Source organism: Cornus florida, unplaced genomic scaffold (assembly GCF_030987335.1).
Source record: "Cornus florida cultivar Cherokee Brave unplaced genomic scaffold, ASM3098733v1 CherokeeBrave_3.0.0_Hap2_Chr04, whole genome shotgun sequence".
Classification (NCBI taxonomy): domain Eukaryota; kingdom Viridiplantae; phylum Streptophyta; class Magnoliopsida; order Cornales; family Cornaceae; genus Cornus; species Cornus florida.
Genome location: NW_026775574.1, coordinates 100,344,957 through 100,358,603, shown reverse-complemented (window position 1 = coordinate 100,358,603; position 13,647 = coordinate 100,344,957).

Here is a 13,647-nt window from a genome sequence, read left to right as displayed (position 1 = left end):
GTGCGCACATAGGGAGGTTACCCATGGGCTAGTAACCCTAAAGTAACTATGTTGTCAATCTGATCCGGCGTGACGTCCGAGTATCCACTTTGTTTGATTTCATATTTCATTTCAAGTTGATAACTAGATGATATCGTAACTTGTTATTCCTTATTTGATTTCCTATTTTGAGCTTAAGATGTAACTTTGTGAAAGCATGCTTCATGCGTTGTATTGGAAGTTCCATTATTGGTTAAATTGCATCGATATCATAATTTGTGTTTTGATGTACAAATGTAGTTTAGGAATGATCTTATAGATTCATTTTGAATATAGACGTTAGGTGGCATGACCCACACTTGTTGTTTTCGTATTTTGGATTTCAAGTTGAAGACTTTGAGAATCTATATCTTGTTGCCTTATATAACATGTTTCCATGTTGTTTGAATTGCATGAACAATGTGATTATGATATAAATGATCTATGTAGCTTAGGATGCTTCCTGGGTCTCATCTTGACATTGACGTTAGGTGGCATGAGCCCCTTTAACATGTTTCACCATAAGGTGATAAAATTGTAAAATGCTAGGTCGATGCATGCTCATCTCCCACGAGTAGCTTTATGTTATTCACCCCTACGATACTGGGGCATATTTCAGGTACAGGACTCAAGATTTGAAGATTCCATTGCTCCTTGGATGGCTTACAGTTTCAAAGTTTCTATTTTATGCAAGTGTTAGCAAAAGATGCCTCTTTGTAGCCCTATTTGTTTAAACTTGTATTCGTTGATTCGTATATGTAAAGTGTACGTAAGTGCACACTTATCAATGTATTTAACATGTATGAGATGAGGCCGGAGGCAATGACATGTATCTTATTTTCTATGCACTTTTGTTTTCAAAGTTTATTATGAAAATATTGAAAAATGTTAAGTCATTGCTTCATAACTTTCGCATCAGGTGTTGGAATTTCATATCTTTTTTGCCCGGACTCAAAATCAGACGATTCTTGAGTCTAATTTTGTTCATTTTTCATTGTTCTCCCAATGGTGTGCACAGTGGCACACTTTTCAGAGAGAAATGACCATTTTGCCCTTAGTTCATCTCTTTTCGGGTTTGGCATTCTTACTTCATTTGCTTGGCTCATTTGAGTTCTGTGGCTTCATGGAGAGTCATTTTAGGGCCTTAGGGATGACGTACATCTCTTGAGGTCATTTGGCTTCTTTCGCTTCCGCATTTCGGGTCCATTATCGGGTTAACTTCCAGTTCATCACTAACGCACTGGGTTGAGAAATCCGGGTCGTTACAGATGGTATCAGAGCTCCTAGGTTTGAATACATTGGACGACGGGTTTTGTAATACCCCTAATTTTAAAAAGGATATTCCTGATATTTAATGGTATTTAATTTATTATTTAAGTGCATTTTATTTGATTATGTGTTATTATTTTTTTATTAGGTGCTTAATTGTTTTCTTTTGTGGTGATTTAATTTATTTAAATGATATTTATTTTTAGTTATTTGATTGGAATTACTTGTTAGTGTTTTAATTATTTAATTGGCATTAATGGTTTAAGTGTAATTGGTTTAATTATTCTATGTGTGTCTTATTTTATGTGTGTCTTATTTGGTTTAATTGGGTTTACTAATTATTATTTTGTTCAATTAGATTATTTGTTAAGTATTTAATGGTGAATAGGGTAATTAGGTAAATACATCTAACTAGGGTTTTAATTACAGTATAAATTAGGGTTTTATATTATAGCCGTCGTAAGTTTCTACGTTAATTGGATGGGCCGGTTAGGATTATGAGTTGGACTTAAATGAACCTAGGGTTTAGGAAAACTCTATAAGTATAAGGTAGACGTCTGTGTAGGGTTTTTTTAAACAAAGCACACGTTTTGTGGAAGTGGAGAAGGAAAAACGCAGTTTTTCACATTCTGCCAAGGTTTGATCAAAGCTCTGATCCCGCTTCGTCCGTGGTCCGATCAAGCTGAATTTTGGAGGAGAGGTTTATGACTCAGTGATGCACAATCTGAACGGTGGAGATTAGAGTTTGATCTTGGGAACAGTGATTCGTACTCGTGAACAGTAACTGGGTCGCACAGGTTTTTTTCCATTCTGCCCAGATTTCATCAAACATCCGATCCCGCTTCGTCCGTGGTCCGATCGAGCTGAATTTTGGAGGAGAGGTTCAAGACTCAGTGACACACAATCTAAATGGTAGAGATCAGAGTTTGACATCGGGAACAGTGATTCGTACTCATGAACAATAACTGGGTCGTACAGTTTTTTTCCATTTTGCCCAGATTTCATCAAACATCCAATCCTGCTTCGTCCGTGGTCCGATCTAGCTGAAATTTGGTGGATAGGTTCATGGCTCAGTGTTGCACAATCTGAACGGTGGAGATCAGATTTTGAGTCTAGGAATAGTATTTCGTACCCGTGAACAGTAACCGGGTTTTGGAACTCGTCGGGATTTTTTAAGAAGACGACGTTGAAACTTTGAACAAAAGTTTCTGAGGCAAGATTCTATCCTTACTCTTTCCCTTAGGCTTCATACTCTTTGCACTCTTAAATGATTCCAGGATTAATGAAGATTAAACGAAACTAAAATGATATCTATTTGCTATGAAACTGGTAGTTACAGTAGTGTTGTATGCTTGTTCAACCTAGACTAAGCATGTTTGTGGATACATTGTGGTTCTGTGGTTCACGTTTTTCCTTACCACTGCTAGTATAAATTATTGGAAGGATGGGTCTAGATGATAGCTATCTTAACTTCTGTAATAGCAACTGTTGGAACTTAAATACTAGGAGGATTTGAGTTTAACACTAGATCGGTTTTGTGGAACACTATAATTTGAGCATGTCTACATACATACTGTGAATATTGTTTTGATGCCTACATTATCACAGTTAGTATCAACTGTGGAGGTTAGGATTTTGTGATACATACCCTACATATCTGTATGTCATTTGTAAGGTGTTAAATATAAGTTTTAATTAATTCAGTCTTTATATCAGACTAAAGGGAACAACTTAAATTGGGCATGTATATGTTGTTGTTGTGACCCTGTTTATCAATGCTTATTTTATCACTGCTAACATTGAATGTTGGATGTTGGAATTTAGTTGATATATACTTGATTTATTGGTATTATTGACTACTGGAGGATTGGAAAGTAGGCACCGGTATGGGACGGTGGCATACTAAGGATGTGTTTGGTTTTTAAAACAATACCATTACCCACCTACTTGGAATAAGGATGGGATTAACTAAAAGTTAAGTCCCGTGGATTTGTATTGTCATGGCAACTACTTGTTGAGCGGCAATACCAGGGATTTTGGATGGATTTTATATATGTACTGTTATGGTGCCTCGGTATGAGCTTGAGCCTCAAGACCGATGGTTAGGGAGCGTATATGCATCCGGATGTGTAGCTGGCTACGATGGTTGGAGGTGTACCCTGTTTAGGTATAGGTACATATGCCCACTTCGTGTGCGTTTTAGCATGTTACCTCTATTCAGGTTGAGACCGGCCTGTAGTCCAGTGAGAGTCTTTTAGTGTGACTATATATATATTTACGGACTATTAGCTATTGTTGAATTGTTTAGGATGTACATGCGTATCGGGCCTCTGTTTGGATTGTAGTCGTATAGAACTTGCGTGTGGGCCTGACCCACTTCTATTTTTCAGGTACACGACAGTTCCAGGCTTAGACGTGTTCGTGCTGAGCAGAGGTCTCTATTCACTCTTCCAACGATGTAGGGCTCTCTCTATAGTTTTATTTCTGGACGTTTATTACAGTTGTTCTATCTTCCGTTTGGATGTTTAATAGGGGTCCACTAGAAATGGATTCCCAAGTTGTAAACTGATGGAGTTTTAGAGTTTGGGTTTGATGGATTTTAATAATTATAATATTTTGCGGATTCTATTTTTAGTTCCTTCCAGCTTTAATTTCATTTCTTAATTTATTTTGTATTCCGTGTTCATTATAAAATATTAATTGTTTGATATTCCCTCGGGTTTGGGCCTGGGCCTGATCAACCCGTGTCTCGGATCCGAGGGGTATCACAGTTGGTATCAGAGCACTCCAGGTTCAAGTGTCTCTAGGATGTTTTCGTATTAAGTCTTCCGCGTAGCGTTTTCTCTTGAATAGAGCTTAAGTTAGGATTCATTGTATTCCTTATGGTTCGTATAGAAAGGGTACTGACGTCTGTCTTTTCGTGTTAACAGATAGTTAACGCTAGAAATGGACAGAACATGCAAGGAACTAGGAAGGAAAGGAGAACGGCACATAGGCAACAATATCTCCTACGGCGTCAACAAATGGAGGAAGAGCAGCAAAGGCTTGGGTTTCATGATGACATGGATCAGTTTCAGGAGGAACAGGAGAATGTTCAATAGACTCTGGACCAGGTCAGAGATCCAGAGATTCCTCCTCACCTCAATGACCTCGTTGCTCGGGCTATAGAGACTGGGGTAACAGTTGCACTTCGGAATCAGCCTCAGGTACAGCCGGCACCTGTACCAGCACCAGTGGTTCAGACGGATTCTTGGGGAAAGGCTAGGAGCTCTTTCACAAAGAGGAGTCCACCTGTGTTCTCAGGCTCAACCGATGCGAGAGCAGCTCACCAGTGGAAACAGGACATTGAGCGTCATCTTCGTTTGGTTCAGTGCACGGAGGTTCAGAAGCAGATGCTTGCTACTTTCAAGCTAGTTGGGGATGCACTACAGCGGTGGAAGTCAGTTACCACCTCAGAGGAGAGGATGACATTGTCTTATGATGAGTTCAGTGCTCGCTTTGATGAGAAATATTTTTCCTATGAAGTCAGGGCAGCTATGAAGACCGAGTTTCTAAGTTTGCAGCAGGGAAACATGACAGTGGCGGAGTATGAGCAGCAGTTTACACGCTTGTCTCTCTTTGCACCGGAGGAGGTGGATACAGAGGAGAAGAAGCACAACAGTTTTGTCAAGGGACTGATGTGGTCTATCAAGAGAGCTATTATAGGTAGTCCAGCCTATACTACCTATGCTCAGGTGGTAGACGCCACTCTACAAAAATATTAGTTGACTGTGGACATCAGACAGGCTCGTGGTGAGAAGCGGGAAGATAAAGACTCTACTAATCAGTCAGCTGAAAAGGGGAATGGCAATGGTCACCGGCAGAATGACAAAGGCAAGTTCTAAGGACAACAGCCTTGGAAGAAGCACAAAGGTGGTTCAGATGCTTACCGGAATGGGGCACCTATTCAGAGGCAACAGAATGGGGGACCACAGGCAGGACAAGGTCAGCCACAGGCTAACCAACAGAGGAGGCCATTTGGTACTTTCCAGGGTAGCTGTTACACTTGTGGAAAGTATGGTCATACCACCAGGCAGTGTCCTAAAGCAGGACAAGGACAAGGACAGGGACAGAGACAGTATGTGCAGCAAGGACAGAGGGCGCCAGTGTCTCTACCAGCTCCACAGGTTCCACGGATTCAGGAACAGACACGTCTGGCTTTACCGGCACTGCCGCAGACTCAGGGACAGGCACCACATCAGTTGCACTATGGCAGGGTATATAACCCCATGCCACAGGATGTTCAGGCACCTCAGACTATTGAGGGTAAGTTTCTTATTCATGATTTGCATGGACGTGTTTTATTTGATACGGGTGCTACACACTCATTTGTAGCGAGGGTATGCACTAGATATTGGCAGACTCAGATTTCTAGCCAATCTATTGGTCCTGGACATGCACACTTTATAATGTGATACTTGGGATGGATTGGTTGTCTCACTACCATGCCCAAGTTGTTTGTTTTGATAGATCTATTATTTTTACCATACCTGGTCAGGATATGTATGTAGTAGCTATGCCACGTTCAAAAGGGGGCGATAGCACCTATTTGTTCCATGTGGAGGAGGAAAATGAGGAGGGGATTACTGTGTCATTGGATAACATACCGATTGTACAGGATTTCCCGGATGTATTTCAGGAGATTCCAGGGTTGCCACCTAGTCGCGAGATCGATTTTGTGATAGACTTAGCTCCAGGCACTGCGCCTATTGCTAGGGCACCCTATGGGATGGCACCGGTAGAGATGAGAGAGCTGAGGGATCAGATTCAGCAGTTACTCAGCCAGGGTTTTATTCGTAGGAGTACATCACTTTGGGGAGCACCGGTTCTGTTTGTAAAGAAGAAGGATGGTTCGCTTCGTCTGTGTATAGATTACTGAGAGTTGAACAAGGTTACGATTCGTAACAAGTATCCTTTGCCCAGGATTGATGACTTGTTTGATCAGTTAAGGGGAGCCACATATTTGTCCAAGATTGATCTGCGTTCTGGGTATCATCAGCTGAGGGTCAGGGAGCAGGATGTTCCTAAGACAGCATTTCTCACGCGATATGGTTCTTATGAGTTTCGAGTTATGCCGTTTGGCACGACTAATGCACCTGCAGTATTCGTGGACTTAATGAATAGAGTCTTCCGGGCTTATTTGGATCAGTTTGTTATTGTCTTTATTGAAGACATCTTGATCTATTCTCGGTCGGAGGACGATCATGCTAGACATCTTCGCATAATCTTACAGACGCTTCGTGAGCACCAGTTATATGCCAAGTTCGAGAAGTGTGAATTTTGGCAGTGGGAGGTGAAATTTCTGGGTCACGTGGTGTCAGAAAAGGGGATAGCAGTGGATCCGGCCAAGGTTTCAGCGGTGGTTGAGTGGGGACAGCCTACATCACCTACTGAGATTCGGAGTTTTCTCGGTCTGGCAGGATATTACAGGAGATTCATCTAGGGGTTCTCTAAGATAGCAGGACCACTCACTCATCTGACCAAGAAGGGTGTACAGTTCGTGTGGGATGAACACTGTCAGCGAGCTTTTGATGAGCTGAAAAGGAAGCTGACTTCTGCACCGGTTCTGGCTACTCCGCAGAGCGGGATAGAGTATCTTGTTTACACGGATGCTTCGTTGCAGGGTCTTGGATGTGTATTGATGCAGGAGGAGCGATCGATTTCTTATGGATCTCGGAAACTTAAGCCTCATGAGCTTAATTATCCAACACATGATTTGGAGTTGGCAGCAGTGGTCTTTGCCTTGCGTATTTGGAGGCATTATCTGTTGGGTGAGTCCTTTAGATTATTCAGTGATCACAAGAGTCTGCAGTACTTGTTCACTCAGCCGGAGCTAAATATGAGACAGCGCAGGTGGTTGGAGTTTGTAAAAGACTATCATTTTTCTATACAGTACCATCCAAGGAAAGCGAATGTAGTGGCGGATGCACTCAGTCGCCGACCTGTTGGTAGTCTTTCTGCTCTATTCACTACTGAGTGGAATGCTTTAAAGAGTGTGGATGAGTTATCAGATGCTTTTATGGCTTGCATGGTGGTTACACCTTCCATCATTCGCAGGGTTTTACAAGCACAACTCACCGATCAGCAGTGTGTCGACAAGGTCGCAGAGATAGCTTCCGGAGAGGTTCCATTCTACTATGTTGGGGCTGATGGAGGTTTAAGGTACAAGGGACGGTTAGTGGTACCTTCTGCTGATAATTTGAGGAAGGATGTGATGACTGAGACTCATCACTCTGAGTTCTCTGTTCATCCAGAAGGCGATAAGATGTATCAAGATATGAAGCGGCAGTTTTGGTGGGCAGGTATGAAGAGGGACATTGCTCTTTTTGTTTCTCAATGTAGTACTTGTCAGATGGTTAAGATTGATCATCAGAGGCCGCCAGAAGCTCTACAACCACTACCAATTTCGGAGTGGAAATGGGAGAGCATATCTATGGATTTTGTGGAAGGGTTGCCAAATTCTTTCAAGGGGCATAATTCTATATGGGTTATTGTGGATAGGTTGACCAAGTCAGCTCATTTCTTGCCTATTTGCACTGACTACACTTCGGAGCAGTTGGCGGGGCTTTACATTTCAGAGATTGTGAAGCTACATGGCATTCCATTGTCTATTATATCGGACAGGGATTCGAGCTTTGTATCTGGATTTTGGAAGAGTTTTCAGCAGGCTTTAGGTACGGAGTTACACCTTAGTACTGCTTATCATCCTCAGACTGACGGACAGACTGAGAAGGTGAATCAGATTATGGAAGATATGATTCGGTCGTGTGTTCTGGATTTCAAGGGCCACTGGGAGGAATATTTACCACTTGTGGAGTTTGCTTATAACAATAGTTTCCAGAAGACTATTGGTATGGCACCATTTGAGGCATTGTACGGTCGACCGTGTCGGTCACCTGTTTGTTGGATGGAGGTTGGAGAGAATCGATTATTAGGTCCTGAGTTCATCAAGGATACCTCTGAAAAGATTGCTCTTATTTGAGATCGCATGCGTACTGCCCAAAGTAGGCAGAAGAGCTATGCTGATCGTCGTACTCGGGCTTTGGAGTTTCAGGTTGGGGATCAGGTTCTACTCAAAGTGTCTCCTATGAAGGGTGTTATACGCTTTGGGAAGAAAGGGAAGTTGTCACCACGATTTGTTGGCCCATTCATGATTACGGATCGCATTGGAGCTGTTACTTATCGGTTGCCACTTCCGGATACTTTGGATCACGTCCACAACGTGTTTCATGTTTCCATGTTGCCGAAATTTCTTCGAGATGAGGATCGGTGTCAGCATATCGATGTTGGGGAGATTGCGTTGCAGCCGGATGTAACTTATTTAGAGCCACCGTGTCGTATTGTCGACCGACGAGATCAAATTCTTCGTAATAAGGTTATTCCTTTGGTTCGTGTTCAGTAGAGTCATCACAATGAGTCTGAGTCCACTTGGGAACGAGAGGATGTCATTCGCTCACGGTTTCCTGAAATATTGGAAGAAGGTAAGAGTGAATTCCGATGACGGAATTCCTTTTGTTAGGGGGGAAGAATGTAATACCCCTAATTTTAAAAAGGATATTCCTGGTATTTAATGGTATTTAATTTATTATTTAAGTGCATTTTATTTGATTATGTGTCATTATTTTTTTATTAGGTGCTTAATTGTTTTCTTTTGTGGTGATTTAATTTATTTAAATGATATTTATTTTTAGTTATTTGATTGGAATTACTTGTTAGTGTTTTAATTATTTAATTGGCATTAATGGTTTAAGTGTAATTGGTTTAATTATTCTATGTGTGTCTTATTTTATGTGTGTCTTATTTGGTTTAATTGAGTTTACTAATTATTATTTTGTTCAATTAGATTATTTGTTAAGTATTTAATGGTGAATAGTGTAATTAGGTAAATACATCTAACTAGGGTTTTAATTACAGTATAAATTAGGGTTTTATATTATAGCCATCGTAAGTTTCTACGTTAATTGGATGGGCCGGTTAGGATTGTGAGTTGGACTTAAATGAACCTAGGGTTTAGGAAAACTCTATAAGTATAAGGTAGACGTCTGTGTAGGGTTTTTTTAAACAAAGCACACGTTTTGTGGAAGTGGAGAAGGAAAAACGCAGTTTTTCACATTCTGCCAAGGTTTGATCAAAGCTCCGATCCCGCTTCGTCCGTGGTCCGATCGAGCTGAATTTTGGAGGAGAGGTTCACGACTCAGTGGCGCATAATCTGAACAGTGGAGATCAGAGTTTGACCTTGGGAACAGTGATTCGTACTCGTGAACAATAACTGGGTCGCACAGGTTTTTTTTCCATTCTGCCCAAATTTCATCAAACATCCGATCCTGCTTCGTCCATGGTCCGATCGAGCTGAATTTTGGAGGAGAGGTTCATGACTCAATGACGCACAATCTGAATGGTAGAGACCAGAGTTTGACCTCGGGAACAGTGATTCGTACTCGTGAACAGTAACTGGGTCGCACAGGTTTTTTTCCATTTTGCCCAGATTTCATCAAACATCCGATCCCACTTCGTCCGTGGTCCGATCGAGCTGAAATTTGGAAGATAGGTTCATGACTCAGTGTCACACAATCTGAACGGTGGAGATCAGATTTTGAGTTCAAGAATAGTGTTTCGTACCCGTGAACAGTAACCGGGTTATGGAACTCGCTGGGATTTTTTAAGAAGACGACGTTGAAATTTTGAACAAAAGTTTCTGAGGCAAGATTCTATCCTTACTCTTTCCCTTAGGCTTCATACTCTTTGCACTCTTAAATGATTCCAGGATTAATGAAGATTAAACCAAACTAAAATGATATCTGTTTTGCTATGAAACTGGTAGTTACAGTAGTGTTGTATGCTTGTTCAACCTAGACTAAGCATGTTTGTGGATGCATTGTGGTTCTGTGGTTCACGTTTTTCCTTACCACTGCTAGTATAAATTATTGGAATTATGGGTCTAGATGATAGCTATCTTAACTTCTGTAATAGCAACTGTTGGAACTTAAATACTAGGAGGATTTGAGTTTAACACTAGATCGGTTTTGTAGAACACTATAATTTGAGCATGTCTACATACATACTGTGAATATTGTTTTGATGCTTACATTATCACAGTTAGTATCAACTGTGGAGGTTAGGATTTTGTGATACATACCCTACATATCTGTATGTCATTTGTAAGGTGTTAAATGGAAGTTTTAATTAATTCTGTCTTTATATCAGACTAAAGGGAACAACTTAAATTGGGCATGTATATGTTGTTGTTGTGACCCTGTTTATCAATGCTTATTTTATCACTGCTAACATTGAATGTTGGATGTTGGAATTTAGTTGATATATACTTGATTTATTGGTATTATTAACTACTGGAGGATTGGAAAGTAGGCACCGGTATGGGACGGTGGCATACTAGGGATGGGTTTGGTTTTTAAAACAATACCATTACCCACCTACTTGGAATAAGGATGGGATTAACTAAAAGTTAAGTCCCGTGGATTTGTATTGTCATGGCAACTACTTGTTGAGCGGCAATACCAGGGATTTTGGATGGATTTTATATATGTACTGTTATGGTGCCTCGGTATGAGCTTGAGCCTCAGGACCGATGGTTAGGGAGCGTATATGCATCGGGATGTGTAGCTGGCTACGATGGTTAGAGGTGTACCCTGTTTAGGTATAGGTACATATGCCCACTTCGTGTGCGTTTTAGCATGTTACCTCTATTCAGGTTGAGACCGGCCTGTAGTCCAGTGAGAGTCCTTTAGTGTGACTATATATATATTTACGGACTATTAGCTATTGTTGAATTGTTTAGGATGTACATGCGTATCGGGCCTCTGTTTGGATTATAGTAGTATAGAACTTGCGCGTGGGCCTGACCCACTTCTATTTTTCAGGTACACGACAGTTCCAGGCTTAGACGTGTTCGTACTGAGCAGAGGTCTCTATTCACTCTTCCGTCAATATAGGGCTCTCTCTATAGTTTTATTTCTGGACGTTTATTACAGTTGTTCTATCTTCCGTTTGGATGTTTAATAGGGGTCCACTAGAGATGGATTCCTAAGTTGTAAACTGATGGAGTTTTGGAGTTTGGGTTTGATGGATTTTAATAATTATTATATTTTGCGGATTCTATTTTTAGTTCCTTCCAGCTTTAATTTCATTTCTTAATTTATTTTGTATTCCGTGTTCATTATAAAATATTAATTGTTTGATATTCCCTCGGGTTTGGGCCTAGGCCTGATCAACCCGTGTCTCGGATCCGAGGGGTATCACAGGTTTTGGATGCATATCATGCTTATGTTGCCATGTTCTATGTGTTTATATGCTTCATGATAACATGTTTTGGTTTGATAACATGTTTATGTGCTTACGTGCTACATGTGGTATGCCGTTTGTTTAGCATGATTTAATTATTATGTAAAGAGTATGACATATGATGTATTCTAGATCAGATTTGTATATGCATAACTGTGTTGCATATTTGGCATGACACGAGATTGGTCATTGAGGCTCGATTGAGGTTGATGATGATTATAGTCATGGTTGTATTGTAGTTTAGGTTGTTGTTGACCTAGAGTTGGTTTTGAGGTAAGTGGAGAGACATCTTTTGTTTAGGCTCTCGTGGGGTAAGCCATTAGGCACAACCTGTGATACCCCCAGATTTCCGGATGCGGGTTGGCCAGGCCCACGCCCGATTACCCGAAGATATCAAAACAATTAGCAATAATCGAACACAGAATAATTATATCAAAAGAGATAAATAAAATTTGCTGAAATGAAAACTAAAAGAGTAATCCAATATTTGAAAACCTCAGGAAAAAAAATAACTCCATTGATAAATAAGATATTTCAGATACAACTGATTCACCACGAACACATATCGTTCTCCAATACAACTCGGGAATCCATCTAGTGGACCCCTAAAATAACCCACTGAACTCAAAAGACGGGAAACAAAACCCAAGTCTACACACAAAATATACTCCTATGTCATTGGTGGAGTGAACAACTATATCTGCTCAGCACGATCAAGCTCTGCAGCCTGGAACTAACGAACACCTGTAAAGAATAATAGAAGAGTGGGTCAGGCCCACGAGCAAGTTCTAATCTAACTGCAATCCATACAGTGACCCGATACGCAGATACACCGTAGATACCTCACAATATCTATCTAGTCTATACATATATATATCCACACTATGGAACATTCACTAAACTACAATAGGGGTCTCAACCTGAATAGAAGGTAACATGCGAAAACGCACCCAAAGGTGGGCATGAGTACCTAGACCTAACATGGTACACCTCAACCTACTATAGCTAGCTACGCATCCACTGCATATACGCGTCCTAACCAACGAGTCTGAGACTCAAGCTCATCTCGTGGTACTATAACCATATATTTAAAGTCCATTCAAATCCATCCATAGGAACTCCAATAAATCGTTCAGCTTATTCAGCTGCACAGACTTATATAAGAGATCCAGTAAGTCGTTCAGTTTATTCAACTGCACAGACTTAAATATAGGGATCCAGTAAGTCGTTCAGTTTATTCAACTGCACAGACTTAAATATAAGGAGAATTATGTTTTTATAATTCGTACACTTCTTCCCAAAATAGGTAGGACTGAGTATTTTGAATCAGTCTGTCCCTAGTATGTCACCGTCCCATACCGGTACATACAATCCACAAAATTCATATAATTGATAGAACAGGCAAAGCTGTTCACCAATTAAAATCCATAAGGTAGGAATTAGCATTTTGAGCAAAACCATACCTAGTATGCCACCGTCCCATACCGCTGCATACAATCCTCCATATCCATGTAAATTACAACATTCAAATGATAAGCAAGTAATTTACAATGCAAAACCAAACCCAGATAATTGACAGAATTTTAATGTGAGAATTCAGCAATTAAAATCCAATACATAATTCCAAATAATTGGCCAGATTTAATATAAGAATTCAGCAATTATAATCCAATATATGATTCCAAATAATTGACCGAATTAAGTATAAGAATTCAGCAATTATGTTCCAATACATAATTCCAGGTAAATTACAAGACATAAATAATAAACACGTAATTTATAGTCCAAAACCAACCATCCATATCATTGCAGAATAGTATTTAGTATTTCAGCAACGTAAAACCAAGCGTTAATCCATGTAAAGTTTAATATTCCAACAACCACCTCCAAAACCATAATCCAACTCCAAGCCAAAATCCAGTTAATTGCTTAACCGTGTGTATATTACCCCAATTAAATCCTACAATACCATTCCGTTCAAAACCATGCAAACTACAGATTTATAACAAAGTAGTTTAGCAA